We start from the raw sequence: 14,919 nt of genomic DNA, 5'->3' as shown, positions 1-14,919 counted from the left end.
GGTTTACAATAAATAAATTCCCTCTTCATCACAATAGTTAAAGCTGCAGGAGCTATCCTAGAGTAACCATATACAAAAGAGGGCAGGGCTCCTGCAGCTTTAGCTGATGTGATGAGGAATTTCACCAGGCGCTGCATGCATACAAATGACATCCCCTGCCCCTCCCCTTCATAGCCAGGGCTGAGACAACTGTACCGTCTACCTCTGTGGTTGGAAATGGAGCACAGAGACAGGGAAAGGGGCATTCCCGGGGGGTGGGGGGTGTGTGAGGAACGGTGAGTTTTCTGAGGATGAGGACTCTGGGGATGAGCAGCCACAGGCGGGACCCAGTACCAGCTTGGCTGATCAACAGCCAGCAGAGGCCTCATCCAGTGCAAACTTAGAAGAGGAGCAAACAGACTTGTTACACGTGCCCTCGTTCAAACAGCAAAGGGCAGAGAAGGAGGCTTTACGCCGATCCAAGCGGATTGCTAATAAACGCCAGCTGAACAAGGAACAGCTGTGAGGCTGAGCTGGTGTATTTAGGTAGCAGTGCGCAGGCCAGCAAATTGTCAGAGCTTATCTGGTTTGCCTGGGAGAAGCTCTGGACCGTGTACCCTTGACCGTGCCGTGTTCCTGTTGGATCGTTTTGGACTCTGGACTTCTTGGACCCCGTGACTCTCTCCTGCCCTTTGAAACTTGGACTGGCTTATGGACTTTGGTGACTTGCTCTCTCGTGCCTTTTGAACCCTGGATTGGTATTTTGGAATTGGCTTGGAACTTTACGTGAGCACTAAAGACTGTTCTATTTGGTGTTTAACGTGTGTGAATACACATTATTGTTTATCGTTTAGTGCTGTGTTGTCTGATTCTTGGCGGGCTTCCCAGTCTGGGCACTCTGCCCAAAGAGATAAGCGAAAGTGGCTGGCTTCAGACCGGCTTCTTCAGGACAGTGGGCAGGAAACCAGGGCAGCTGCTTAACTCAGTTTTCTGTGGCCGCCCCAACCTCCTCCCCTCCTCCTCTGAGGTACTACTGCTAGACAGGCAAAATCGCCCGTCAAGCAGAAACGCAAGGCAGATGGAGCAACAAGCGGCCACTCTTTTCCTACCCTGCATTGGATAGTCGTCAGCCTCCGAATTTAGGGGCTGTGAATTATCCGGATAGGATCGAGCCCTTAAGGGCGGACTCTCACTGACTTCAACAAGAAAGTTACGCATATTGTTCTCAGCACCACTCTCCTTAAATACCTGGCTGTGGTTGCACTGTAATGTGCTCTCACTGTTTCTAAATCTGTATTTTTGTTTTTGGTTCGTTCGCGGTTGTTGTTGTTGTATTGATGTTGTCATGATATAAGATGAAAACTAGGGTGACCATATTTGGGAAACCAAAAAAGAGGACACCTAGTGTGTGTATGGGGAAGCAGCTTTCTGAGTCCTGCAGAAAGTACGTTATTCCCCCGCCACCTTAAAGAACCCGATTGGAGTGGAGGAGGGGAAAGGATTTCATTCTGCACCACCACCATCCACTCCAATTGGGGCCTTTTCTATAATGTCCACGAATGACCCACTTTCCCCTTTAAGACCTCAATTGGAGCTCGGGGTGGGGGAATGACGTGCCTCAAGAAAGCATGTCACTCCCTCCTGCCATGCTAATGGCAGCCTTAAAGGGGAAGGTGTGTCATTCCAGGACATTATTGAAAATTATAGAAAATCCCCCCTGACACCATGGAAAGAACAAAAACCAGGACAAATCCGGGGAAATCCTGACAGTTGGTCACCCTAATGAAAACTGAATTTTTGAGAAAACAAGCTCATTTCTTTCTTTTTTTAAAATTTATTTATTTATTTATTACATTTTTATACTGCCCAATAGCCGAAGTTCTCTGGGCAGTTCACAAAAATTAAAATCATGAACAGCGTAAAAACAACCAACAATCTAAAAACACAAATACAAAATACAATATAAAAAGCACTCTGGCGTTGTGGCATAAACTATTTTGTTTGCTTTGCACCTTTTGGCTTCCATTTGTTCGCTGTATCCTTAACATCCCCTTTTCTTATGAAAGCAAAACAATGCCTGTCATTTAATTCCTGGTGTTCATACTAAATATTCTGTTAGCCTGACCCTTTACATAGTGTAAGTTAATACACTCTCTTCATGGAGAAGGAGTAAGTGGGGAAGTCACCGCTTTTCGCTTCCCCTGGCCTAGTCCTCACATAGGGCCTGTTCAGAAGACACCTTAAACCCTGCTGGTTGAGGCTTTCGGTTAAGCAGCAGGGTTTAAGGTGTCCCGTGTGCTGTGTTTTGCTAAACCCTGCTCACTCACTAACCACAGTCGGACTGTCTGCAGCAGGGTTTGTTGTTTTCTAACAGTGTCTTAAAGTGTTGTGTGCGACAGCATGGCTTGTGGTTAGTGCTAACCCCAGACAACCACACTTTCACTAACCACAGAGCCTGAAGTGTCATCTGAACAGGCCCATAGTCTCCACTATTGAGAGGATTGGCTGGTATTATACACCTCTCCCCATCAAAATGCCCCACCTAGAAATGTGGCTACCCCACCAAACAAGGAAGGCTAGCTACAGGGCTGAAGGTGACAAAAGACTGAAGGGAGACATGAGAGCACTCTTCAAATACTTGAAAGCTTGTCACACAGAGGAGGGTCAGGATTAGGGTGACTTTATGAAAAGGAGGACAGGGCTCCTGTATCTTTAACAGTTGTATTGAAAAGGAAATTTCAGCAGGTGTCATTTGTATATATGGGGAACCTGTTGAAATTTCCTCTTCATCACACCAGTTAAAGCTGCAGGTGCCCTGCCCTCTTTTAAATCTGGTCACTCTAGTATAGCTCCTGCAGCTTTAACTGTTGTGATGAAGAGGGAATTTCACCAGGTTCTCCATATATACAAATGACATCTGCTGAAATTCCCTTTTCTATGCAACTGTTAAAGATACAGGATCCCTGTCCTCCTTTCCATATGGACACCCTACAGCTGGAAGAAGCTTGAAACCAATTTGCTTGTTAGGGAGAGAACAGCAGTCAAGCCCCAGTAAAAATATTATCCAAGCCCAATAACAGAGTATGTTGATAAAGATTCATCAGAATTCCTTTGTGCAACCACAGGGAATCATGTGAAACCTGGTGAAATTCCCTTTTCTATGCAACTGTTAAAGATACAGGAGCCCTGTCCCCCTTTTCATATGATCACCCTAGCCAGGATCTCTTCTCGATCAACCCAGAGTGCAGGACACAAAATAATGGGCTCAAGTTCCAGGAAGCCAGATTCTGGCAGGACATCAGGAAAAACTTCCTGACTGTTAGAGCAGTACGACAATGGAACCAGAGTTACCTAGGGAGGTCGTGGCCTCTCCCACCCTAGAAGCCTTCAAGAGGCAACTGGACAACCATCTGTCAGGGATGCTTTAAGGTGGATTCCTGCATTGAGTAGGGGGTTGGACTCGATGGCCTTGTAGGCCCCTTCCAACTCTACTATTCTATGAGTCTATGAAGACATGGAGAATGGCACTGTTGGTTGTTTGAAGTTGAAAGGTACAATCCACTTGTGGGATCGTTTTCCTGCCTCTCTAGGTGATGAATCTGGAATCTGAGTTGCGGGTTTGGGATCCCAAGTCAATCACGCGTGAAAAGCTGGTGGAGGTTGAAGGAATCTCTTTGCTGAAGAGTACTGTGGACAACTGGGATACTCTGCAGGGTTTTAAAGCCCAGTATGATGATCTCCTCATTTGCACTTACCCCAAAGCAGGTAAATGGGGAAGGAAGAGGAAAAATGAGGGGGCTGGGACTGGCTGAGCAGTGGGGACATAGCCATGGGGGGCAAAAGATATGGGCATTGGGAGCCTGAGGGCCTCTGGCTGAATTTCAGGATCTCCACATTTCTTCTCCAATTCGGTCCCGCTAGGGACAACCTGGATCCAAGAAATTGTGGACATGATCCAGCATGGAGGAGATGCTCAGGAATGTGCCCGGGGGCCCACCTACGAACGGATTCCCTTCCTTGACCTCTTTCTTCCAAAGCCCTTCTTCTTCGGTGAGTAAACAGGTACTGCTTTGGGGAGATGGTGGGTGAGGGAGAGCGGAATGGTTTCTCAGCATGAGGCTGAATGTCATCTCCTCCTCTGGTGTTGCAGGCTTGGAACTGGCGGAGACAATGCCCTCTCCACGCACGCTCAAAACTCACCTCCCGGTCCAGTTGCTGCCCCCTGCCTTCTGGGAACAGAACTGCAAGGTGAGGCCAATTATGAGTGAAGTTGAGGAGAGGGCGGGGCTTAATCTGAGCCAAGCTTTGATCTCAATGTCTCTTTCAAGTTTCCTGACCTAAGCAGAGTTCTTTTTCTTTTAGTTGTGCTCCAAGACTAGAAGATGAGGAAATCATTAGGCAGTGTAGGGGGGCTGTGGAGAGGGGGGTGAAGGCTAGTGCAGGCAGGTTTTTGGTCTTCCTGGCTCTGGTCTTTCTTTGGAACTTGAAAACACTCTCTCTTTTTTTTAAAAAAAAAAAGATTTTATTAGTTTTCAAAAACAAGATCAATAGACAAAAAAGGAGAAAAGAAAAGAATAAAAAGAAAGGAAATAAATAAAAAGAAATACATTGAATTTAAATTGAATTATTGGTAGAGCATAGCACACTTAGAGCATCTTTAAATGAGTGATTTATTGCATGCTTGTGATTGGCTGCTTGTGGAAGTTTGCAGGTCCATTACACACATGTTGTCAACACGCTATCCCCTGGAAATTGCGCATTTTAAAAAAAACACCATAGATCATGTGGTATTATCCAGGATATATATCTCTCCACCACTAGATGGTACTGTGTCATTAAAACACAATGGGGCCTTTCCAAGAAGGGAAGTTTTCAATTCCAAATCACTTGGTCGTGTGTGAAGGAGTGCATCACAATGGTGGGAATACTGTGAGGATAAAAGCCCTGGTAAGACTGTGTCGAGATAATCTCTTAACCTCTATTCATATTTTCAGCTTTACTTTACAGTCCAAAACGTATGTGGAATCTGTGGGCTGCTTAGACATTTTCTTTATCATTCTTCTGTATGTCAAGCTTACATTTAGTCTCTTTCCCCATAATCTGAGGAAAGGTTTTGACATATACATGTCTCTGATCAGTATATAGAATAAAATCCTGCCAATGTTTTATAAGTCAGATGTTTTGACTTTGCCTTTAGCTAGCTTCAGTTGATATGTCATTTTTTTCTGTGTGTCAACTTGAAATCTCATACTTTTAACGCACGCACGCACACACGCACGCTTTGATTTAGCTATAAATGGACTGAACCATATTTAGACACAGAATTTGAAGACACAGAAGTAAAGGAGTCACAGTGAAAACACCAAATTAATAGAAAGAATTCATTCATTGTTATTTATTACGGTCACAGACCAGCAAAATCAACACCAAAACATACAAAGGATAGATAAAAAGTGACATAAAAACAAAATACAGCTTGGTGAGTTGCTTCTCTCAGAAGGTTTGCAATGTTATTTTTCTAATTTGCATTGAGGTCATGAGAAACTTAGAGACCCTTTCAGTAATATGGGAGGACACCTCCCTTAAACAGATTAATACCAACGTTGTGGGGCTACATCCAGAAAAGGCTGTTAATAAAGGAAAGATTAACTTTTTCTGCATTCCTCATACATGTCACAGTGCAAAATGACATGTTCAACAGATTCTATTGCTCCAGAACCACAGGGACATATCCGTTCATTAACTGGGATTTTACTAAATCGTCCTTCTAGTAATGCTGATGGCAACACATTAAAGCGAGTGAGGGTAAATGCTCTCCTATACTTGGGAATGGTTAAAGCATACAGATATGAAGCTGCAGTGAGTCCATAGTTATTAAAATTATTGCAGAGCAGTGGAGAGCAGGATTTGTTAGCAGCAGTTCTTAAATGCTGTAGATCTAGATCTATTAGTCTTTGAACAACAAGAGATTGGGCCTTCTGGAGCCCATAGTTGCCCACAACTTCCACAAAGAAACCCAGCCTATGTAGCTTCTTCTCCATCCCTCTCACTCAATGAGTGACATAGGAATCTGACAGCAATAAAAAGAGACAGCTACCAGGAGCTGCAAGGAAATGTAGCTGTAGCCACCATTTAAAGGCCTTGATCCATGCCTTACATTCAACTGATCCAATACCCACTTCCAGATAAACAGCTGCGTTCCCCACACAGGAAGGGAGGCCAGTAGTTTTCTAAGAAATACAGATTGCACTCTTTCAATTTGGGCATTAAATTCCAGTATCCAAATAGGAATACCGTAAGAAAGTTGGGCCAGCGTCTTAGCTTTGTAAGTTTGAATTGCAGAAGGGATAAATTGACCACCTTGCATGAAAAGGAATCTTAGGATCAGCTGCTGACTAGAATTTGCTGAATTAATTGTCTGCCTTCTTTATTCAGACCAAGCTGCAGTGCTCTGCATTTGTATGCCTAGATATTTTATATGGACAACTTTGTATTGCTTCCGAGCTTTAGAGAACACCAAAACTTTCTAATTCTTTGGGTTCTAGTTTTATGAGAAAGGGAGAAAAATGTCTCCTTGATCCACGTTCTCCACACTAGGCATAATTTTGTAGACCTCTATCATGACTCCGCTTAGCCTCCTTTTTTCCATACTGAACAATCCCAGCTGTTGTAACCTTCCCTCCTAGGGGAGATGCTCGTCATTTGGTCATTCTAAGGTTTCCCTCTCTTACCATCAAAATGGGAACAATTGAGAGTAAACAAGAAGGAGCAAATCCATTCATTTTGTGGAAATACATTTGCAAGGAAATACATTTTCCCTTAAAAAAAACAGAAGAAGAAGTAGTAAAAAGCCGACACAGAGAGTTTAGTTTGGCAGCCCATCACTTTTGGCTTCCTGCCTTATTTTATTACATGCAGTTAAAATCAACACCCTGCAAGTACATTTTATTGAAGATCAGAGGCTTGGAGGGTAATTGCGCAGGCCAAGGAAAGAGCTAGAGCGTCTCTGGGAAGGGGAGGACGACACATTTCCAGCTGCTCCGGAAGTGCATCTCCCAACCTCCCCCCTCCCTGTGCCACTTTGGATGTTTCCTTGGTCGGCACTATCATGCCAGCCAAGAAAAGGGCCAGAGCGGCATGGGAGAGATCCAGAACTCCTGGACATTTTAATAAATTATTACTTTTCCCCCCGGATGCAGGATTTTCCTCCCATTTCTGGACTTGTCTGGGGGGATCCGGACGTATGGTCAGCCTAATATGGAGAACCTGGTGAAACTCCATCTTCATCACAGCAGTTAAAGCAGCAGGAGCTATACTAGAGTTACCAGATTTAAAAGAGGGCAGGGCACCTGCACCTTTAACTGTTGTGATGACGAGGAAATTTCAACAGGTTCCCCCTATATACAAATAACACCTGCTGAAATTCCCTTTTCAATACAACTGTTAAAGATACAGGAGCCCTGTCCACCTTTTCATATGGTCACCCTACACTACATCACTGGTGTGGACTGAGTATTTCATTTGGCCACAGCTTGGCTTTGGAACCTGTCCGCAGGACTAAAGCCTGCACTCAGGAAAATGTGAAATTGCAAGTGAGGGAGTGCCTCTGAGCATGAGCAGAGTGCCTCCCCTTCCCTACTAATTATAGCTCCAACTTCTCACATCCTCAAGAGTGGGCTGGGGCGCTCAGGGTCTGTGGCTTCCAAATAGGTTGGAGACGAGATGGTGCATTTTCCACTCTTTCTTTAATTAGGCACTGCGGGGTGGGGTGGGGGGACAAGGAAGAATGTTGCACAAAGGACTTTGGAAGGGTGGAGGACTTGTAGCTTGGCCTCTGGTTCTCCCTTGGTTTTGTTCTATTCCTGCAGATCATTTACGGAGCCCGGAACGCCAAGGACTCTGCAGTCTCCTATTTCCACTTCCTCCGGATGAACAAGAGCTTGCCGGAGCCAGGAACCTGGGACCAGTTTCTGGAGAATTTTCTTGCAGGGAAGAGTAGGTGGAAGAGGAAGAGAGAGAGAGAGAATAGGAAAACAGGAGAAAAGAGTCAAGGGGCTCATCTACACCAAGCAGAATATTCCACTATGAAAGCAGTATATTAGAGGCAGGAGCCACACTACTGCTTTATAGCGGTATTGAAGTGCACTGCAGGATCTACGCTACTGCTTCATAGTGGTACTGAAGTGCACGACAACTGCTGGGGCCCATAAGACTCATACCACATACCACTTTCATAGTGCTATATCCTACTTGGTGTAGAGGTGTCATGGGCCCCAACAGTTGTCAGTGCACTTCAGTACCACTATAAAGCAGTAGTGTAGATCCTGCAGTGCACTTTCATTAGGGTGACCATATGAAAAGGAGGACAGGGCTCCTGTATCTTAACAGTTGTATTGAAAAGGGAAATTCAGCAGGTGTCATTTGTCTGCATGTCACACCTGGTGAAATTTCCTTTTCATCACAACAGTTAAAGCTGCAGGAGCTAAACTAGAGTGACCAGATTTAAAAGAGGGCAGGGCACTTGCAGCTTTAACTGTGGTGATGAAGAGGGAATTTCACCAGGTTCTCCATATATACCAATGACACCTGCTGAAATTTCCTTTTCTGTTCAACTGTTAAAGATACAGGAGCCCTGCCCTCCTTTTCATAGGGTCACCCTACTTTAATACCACTACAAGCAGTAGTGTGGCTCCTGCCTTTTATATATAGTGGAATATCCTGCTTGGTGTAGAGGAGCCCAAGGAGAGACCACTTGGACCCCTGAGCCCAGTCTCTAGATAGAGGAGGGAAAGGGGGCCTTCTGAGTCAGCATAGTAGGCGATGGAGGATAGATGAATCTTCGGAGGAGGGGGAAGACTGGGGCCATGTCTTGACAGAGGCGCATTGGCCCAGCGATCTCTCAACCTCTCGCATTCGCGCTCCTTTCGTGTTGCCTGCACAACACGAAGGAGCTAGCTCAGTTTTATGGGAGTGGAGGTGCAAACGCGCACGGCAGCTCAGGACCAGCGCTAGCGCCTCCTCCATTCCATTTTAAAATGTCTTTGAAGCTTCCCAAGTCACCCGAGCCTCGCTCCACTTTTTAAATTTCTTTTCTTTTCCTTTAGTGCCCCGTTCTTGCACCCCCGGTGCTTCCCTTGTCCTCCTCCTCACAGCCAGAAAGAAAGGGGAAGTCAACTCCTCACCCCCTTTTTTACCAGTGTTTTAAGGTTTGGGTTTTTTTAACATTTGTGTCAAGTGCGCAATTTTGCAGTTCTGTAGAGGCATGGAGATGGACCGCCCCCTCCCTGGTGGATGGCATGCTGTCCAATCACGGGGTGCCAATGTCCCAGCCATGCCTCTGTTGCAACACCGGAGCAAGGCGACAGACGGCAAATGCACGTCTGCGCCTTGCTCCGAGGAAAAAGTCAGGATAAGTAGCCAACTTTTTAAAAGCGGAGTTTCGGGGGTTTGCCCCTGGACGGCTCTGCAATGCAGATGACCTGCCGCCACTCCGGATCTACCCGGGGCAAACCACTCATCAAGGAAAGCCCTGGTGATCCTCCAAAACACATCACTGTTTTCCTGGCATCCCTGAAGTTACAGGCTATATTTGGGAGTGGGAAGGAAGTGGGTAGGTGGACCAGGATGTCATAGTTCATTCATCTGTTCTTTACAGTTTGCTGGGGGCCTTGGTTTGATCACGTCCGTGGTTGGTGGGAGGCTAAGGACCGTCACCCGATTCTCTACCTCTTTTATGAAGACATTAAAGAGGTAAGCGTCTCGCTCTCGTTCTCTTTCTCTCTCTGAGCGTCATCAGACAAGTGTTTTATTACACGCTCATTGTGGTTTTTTGCGGGTTCTTTTGATGACACCATCTGCTTCCCACGTGTCTCCCACCCCTTCTGTTCATTTTCCTCTTGTAAAAAAAGACCTGGAAAACCCGACCTTTTCAGCTGTAACTAAATGCGCCGGCATTCCCTACTGCGTGCAGGAGAAGCAGAGGGATAAAAATGCCCATTGAATGGGTCACGTGGTCGTTGCTTGCTTTCTCTTTCTTCCCCGTGGAAAGAAAGAGGAAGTGTTGTGGGATAGAAGCGGGGAGGAAAACAATGGCAGTGAAATGCGATTTCCCCCCATCTGATGATTCTCTCTCTCTCTCTCTCTCTCTCTCTCACACACACACACACACACACACACAAACACAAGTGTACAAAATGTACAAAAGAACTTTGCTGCTGGATTGTTTCCAACTAATCCACTCTGGTTCTGTATGATTCTGACAGCAATGCCCCAATCAAGCAGGTGTATAGAACTATGCATGGCATGGAGAATGTGAAAAAGGAAGACATTTTTCTCCCTCTCATAATAGTAGAGCTTGGGGTCATCACATGAAGCTAATTGGCGAGAGATTCAGGACAGATAAGAGGAAGGACTTCTTCACACAGCACGTAGTTAAGCTATGGAATTCGTTATGACAGATGTAGTGACAGCCACCAATTTGGATGGCTTTAAAGGAGGGATTGGACGATTTCCTAGAGGAGAAGGCTATCAATGGCTACTAGTCCTGGTGACTACATGCTACTTCAAGTCTCAGAAGAAGTGTGCTTATGTACACTAGTTGCTGGGGGACATGGTCAGGAGGGTACTATTGCAGCCATGCCTTGCTTATGGGTTTCCCATGAGCAGCTGGTTGGCCACTGTGTGAACATAATGCTGAACTAGGGCCTAATCTACACCAAACAGGATAGTGCACTATGAAAAAGGAAAGGAACCTCTCGTGCAAGCACTGAGTCATTACTGACTCTTGGAGGGATGCCAGCTTTCGCTGACATTTTCTTGGCAGGCCTTATAGCGGGGTGGTTTGCCGTTGCCTTCCCTGGCCGTTATTACCTTTCCCCCAGCTAGCTGGGTACTCATTTTACCGACCTCGGGAGGATGGAAGGCTGAGTCGACCCGAGCCGGCTGCCTGAAACCAGCTTCCGCTGGGATCGAACTCAGGCTGTGGGGAGAGTTTCAGCTGCAGAAACTGCTGCTTTACCGCTCTGCACCACATGAGGCTCTTATTGCACTATGAAAGCAGTATGAAAGCGGTATATAAAAGGCAGGAGCCACACTACTGCTTTATAGCGATATTGAAGTGCACTGACAACTGTGGGGGCCCATTGACACATACCATATACCGCTTTCATACCACTTTCATAGTGCTATATCCTGCTTGATGTGGCTCCTGCCTTTTATATACCACTTTCATACCATAGTGCAATCTCCTGCTTGGTGTAGATGAGGTCTAGGTGGTCTATGGCCTGATCCAGTGGGATTTGCTTATGTTAGCACGAAATAAACAAACACAGCACATTTCCTCATGACAATCTCTCCCCTCCTCCCTCCCTCCCTCCCTCAACTGTCTCTCCTTTCTCTCCCTAGGATCCAGCCCGGGAAATCCAAAAGATAGCTCAGTTTCTCAGTGTCGAGCTTCCGGAAACAGTTTTGCACCAGATTGTGCAACACACGATGTTCAAGACCATGAAAGCAAACCCAATGGCTAATTATACCACGAGGCCATCTAGCATTTTTGATCACACTGTGTCACCTTTCATGAGAAAAGGTGGGCATAAAAAATGCAAAAAAAAAAAGCATAAAAATGGAGAAATTGTAATCGGCAAGGTTTATATCTGTTTGTCCTATTGTATTTTGGGAAAACAATATTCTTGGAAATTGTAAACATCACACACCAAACTATATATGTGCTACCTCCAGTAGCAAAGGAAGTAAGCCTATGTACACCAATTGCTGGGGAACATGGGCGGGAGGGTGTTATTGCACTCGTGTCCTGCTTGTGGGTTCCTGGTCACTGTGTGAACAGAATGCTGGACTAGATGGACCCTTGGTCTGGTCCAGCAGGGCTCTTCTTTTATTCTTGTATGTTACATTGACATCAGCTCTATTAACAATATGGGAAGAACAACATTCAAAAGTGATATCTAAGGAATTAATTGTGTTTCTGGTGATGATAAGTCACAGGGTGATAGTTTAACGGTTGGAAAACTGCAAAACGTCTAACATTGCAATGTTACTATGAAGCTGTGGTAAATAGCTGCAGTAGAAAAAGTGATGTACCAACTCAAATTCACGAAAGATGAAATATTGGATTTCCATCAAATATTGCATGATTTTATTTTATATACAAACCAAGGACATATGCAGAAATATTTGTCAAAGCCTTCCCTCAGATTATAGAAAAAGGACTGAAGGTGCAATCCTATCAGGATAGCTGTAAGCCTCCGAACTCAAAGGCTTAAGGCCTTCCAGTGCAGAATGGAAGGAGCTAGATGGGCTTTTTCACCAATTTTGGCTAGACGGGCTTTTTCGCCCATCTAGCTAGGACTGAGAGCTAGCAGCTGTCCAAAATAACTAGAAGTATTGGGGATTGCACAAATACCCAAGAGGAAATCATGCAGCCGCATTTCCACCACCATTGCTGCCCACCACTGCCACGACCAGGAAAGGCAGGCCTCCTCCTGAGAACCAGGCTGCGATTTCAAGATATTGCGGTTGCTCTGTTTTAGTACATCTATGGCTGCAAATTTCAGCGGCCATAAAGGGAAAATGCCCCTTTGTGGCTGCCGTAGTTTGCAACCATAGATGTACTCAAATAGAGCCCCCGTGATATCTTGAAATTGAGGCCTGGTTCTCAGGAGGACGCCGTTTCCTGGTCATGGCAGCGATGCAGCGGCGGCGGTGATGCAGCAGTGGTGTGGCAGTGGCGGCAGGTGAGCGGGTAAGTCCTGGCGGCAGCAGCTGTGGGTTGGGGGGTGAGGGGGCAATAAGGGAGTGGTGAGAGAGGGAGCAAGAAGTCAAGGGTCCAATAGACTCCCACCCAGCCTTGCTACTGGCTTTCCTGGGTGCCGGCTGCATGGCTGGCACCCAGGGACCTACAAGCCTGAGTCACCTTGAGGGGCCCGAATTTTGCCTCAGCTTTGGTACGGTGACCATATGAAAAGGAGGACAGGGCTCCTGTATCTTTAAAGTTGTATAGAAAAGGGAATTTCAGCAAGTGTCATTTGAATGCATGTAGCAGCTGGTGAAATTTTGTCTTTATCATAAGAGTTAAAGCTGCAGGAGTCCTGCCCTCTTGACCAGATACAAAAGAGACGAGGGCACCTGCACCTTTAAGTATTGCTATGAAAAGGGAATTTCCCCAGATGCTGTCTGCCTACAAATGACACCTGGTGAAAATCCTTTTTCTCTACAACTGTTAAAGCTGCAGGAGCCCTGTCCTCCTTTTCATATGGTCACCCTAGCTTTGGAGCTGAGGTGAGGTGGGCAACCCCAAAGCAACCTGAGTCAAATCGGGGCTGTTTCAGGAGCTCCAAAACAGCCTCCGAGGCGAATCGGCGGGACTGTGCACAGCCCTAAAGAAAACTCACCGAAAGAAACCAAACTGGAAGGTCATGATGTCATCTAAAAAAACAATAAACAACCGTGCGTAGGGAACGAAGAGTGCACAAGAAATGTGTAGAAAAGTTTATTGATGTCCCAGCGATATCTTGCAGAATCCTCTGCAATGCACTCTGTGACGGAAGTCCAGGGAACGTAAACAAGCCAGTTAGTATGGGAAAGGATCTGCTGAGGATCGAAAGTCTAAAACTGACTCAGCTAAAAGAGTGGGAAAGAAGCTATATGTCAAACCAACCAGGTTGCCGAGTTTTTGTTTCCCTTCCCGCAGGTATCACCGGAGACTGGAAGGAGCACTTCACAGTGGCTCAAAGTGAGCGGCTAGATGATGTCAGCGCCCAGCTGCTGGAGGGCAGCGGCCTGAGCTTCCGCACCCAGCTATAAGGGCCCTTCCGGGACCCTCGTGGATACTTGCATAAAACATGCCTAGAGTGTTAATCTTAGCCACGTTTAATAAAATAAGGGATTTCAAAGTCTCTCAAAGTTTAACTGTTCATTGCTGGTTTGCATTGGCTGCTGGGATTGAAATAGATCTGCTGTTCTTTTGTGCTTCACTGAAGCATTTATTTTATTTATTTATTTATTTATTTATTTGTTTATTTATGATGTTTATCTTCTGCTCCATATCTAAAAGAGATGCTGGAGCGGTGAACATCAGAATAAAGGTACAACAGAACTATTTTCAGGAGGTGCCGGAAGCAGCACAGCATTGGCGCCTGTCCGACTTCCAGAGGCAGGGAGTTACAAAGAGAAGGGGCCACCACACTAAAGGCTCTTCTCCTGGTGGACTCCAACCAGGCCATACATCCATTGTAGCAATGGTCAGGGCTACCTTTGCTATAAAATATACAAGTGAAGATTACCTTTTACACTGATGGTGGAAATTTCTTCAAAAGTTCCCAGCTCACATCCTTCTAGTAACTTCAGCCACATTCTGGCTGTTGTTGAGAATGGGATCCTCTTCTGGGGCTGGAGGAATTTCTGGATGCATGGGAAATATGGGTTGGGGTGGTGAAGATAGGGGGCAGAATGCATTTAAAGAGGTAGTAAGCTGGGCTACTGCCTCCTCTTCATCCTCCAATCCCAATTTGAGTTAGAGTAGCTCCTGCCAACCACGTTCCATAGAACACCATGTATGCTCGAAAGCTATTCAGGGGTTCTTCACTGAGATGTCCACCAGTAACAACAACAACCTTCATTCGGAAATGTTTGCCCACCTCCCTTCTCTTCCCTTGCAATGTGCACCTCTGGAGGAGTCACACCATCAGTTCCATGAGAGGAGTGTCAGTGGGGAGCTCTGCACAATAGAGAGCAGCACACCCAGGCCGTGTGTATACGACGACACTTCGCCTCCTGATTTTTCCCAAACCCAGCAGCATTGCCGCTGTGAAGCAGAACTGAAAGAGTTACCTGGCAGGAGTGAGCACGGGGTATCCAGCCTGAGAAAAATTGCAGCGCCATCGTCAGACAGTAGGAACGGGAAGCAAATATTGAGAAACTGGGAAA

General features: G+C 45.9%; 1 pseudogene; it reads left to right on the top strand.

The window, feature by feature from the left end:
- Positions 1-3,572: 3,572 nt before the first annotated feature.
- LOC134406038 (sulfotransferase 1C1-like) lies at positions 3,573-13,797 on the top strand (annotated as a pseudogene).
- Positions 13,798-14,919: the final 1,122 nt, after the last annotated feature.

This window comes from Elgaria multicarinata, chromosome 11 (assembly GCF_023053635.1).
Source record: "Elgaria multicarinata webbii isolate HBS135686 ecotype San Diego chromosome 11, rElgMul1.1.pri, whole genome shotgun sequence".
Lineage (NCBI taxonomy): Eukaryota > Metazoa > Chordata > Lepidosauria > Squamata > Anguidae > Elgaria > Elgaria multicarinata.
The sequence above is the reverse complement of the archived record's forward strand: the minus strand, read 5'-3'. Positions and strand labels throughout refer to the sequence as shown.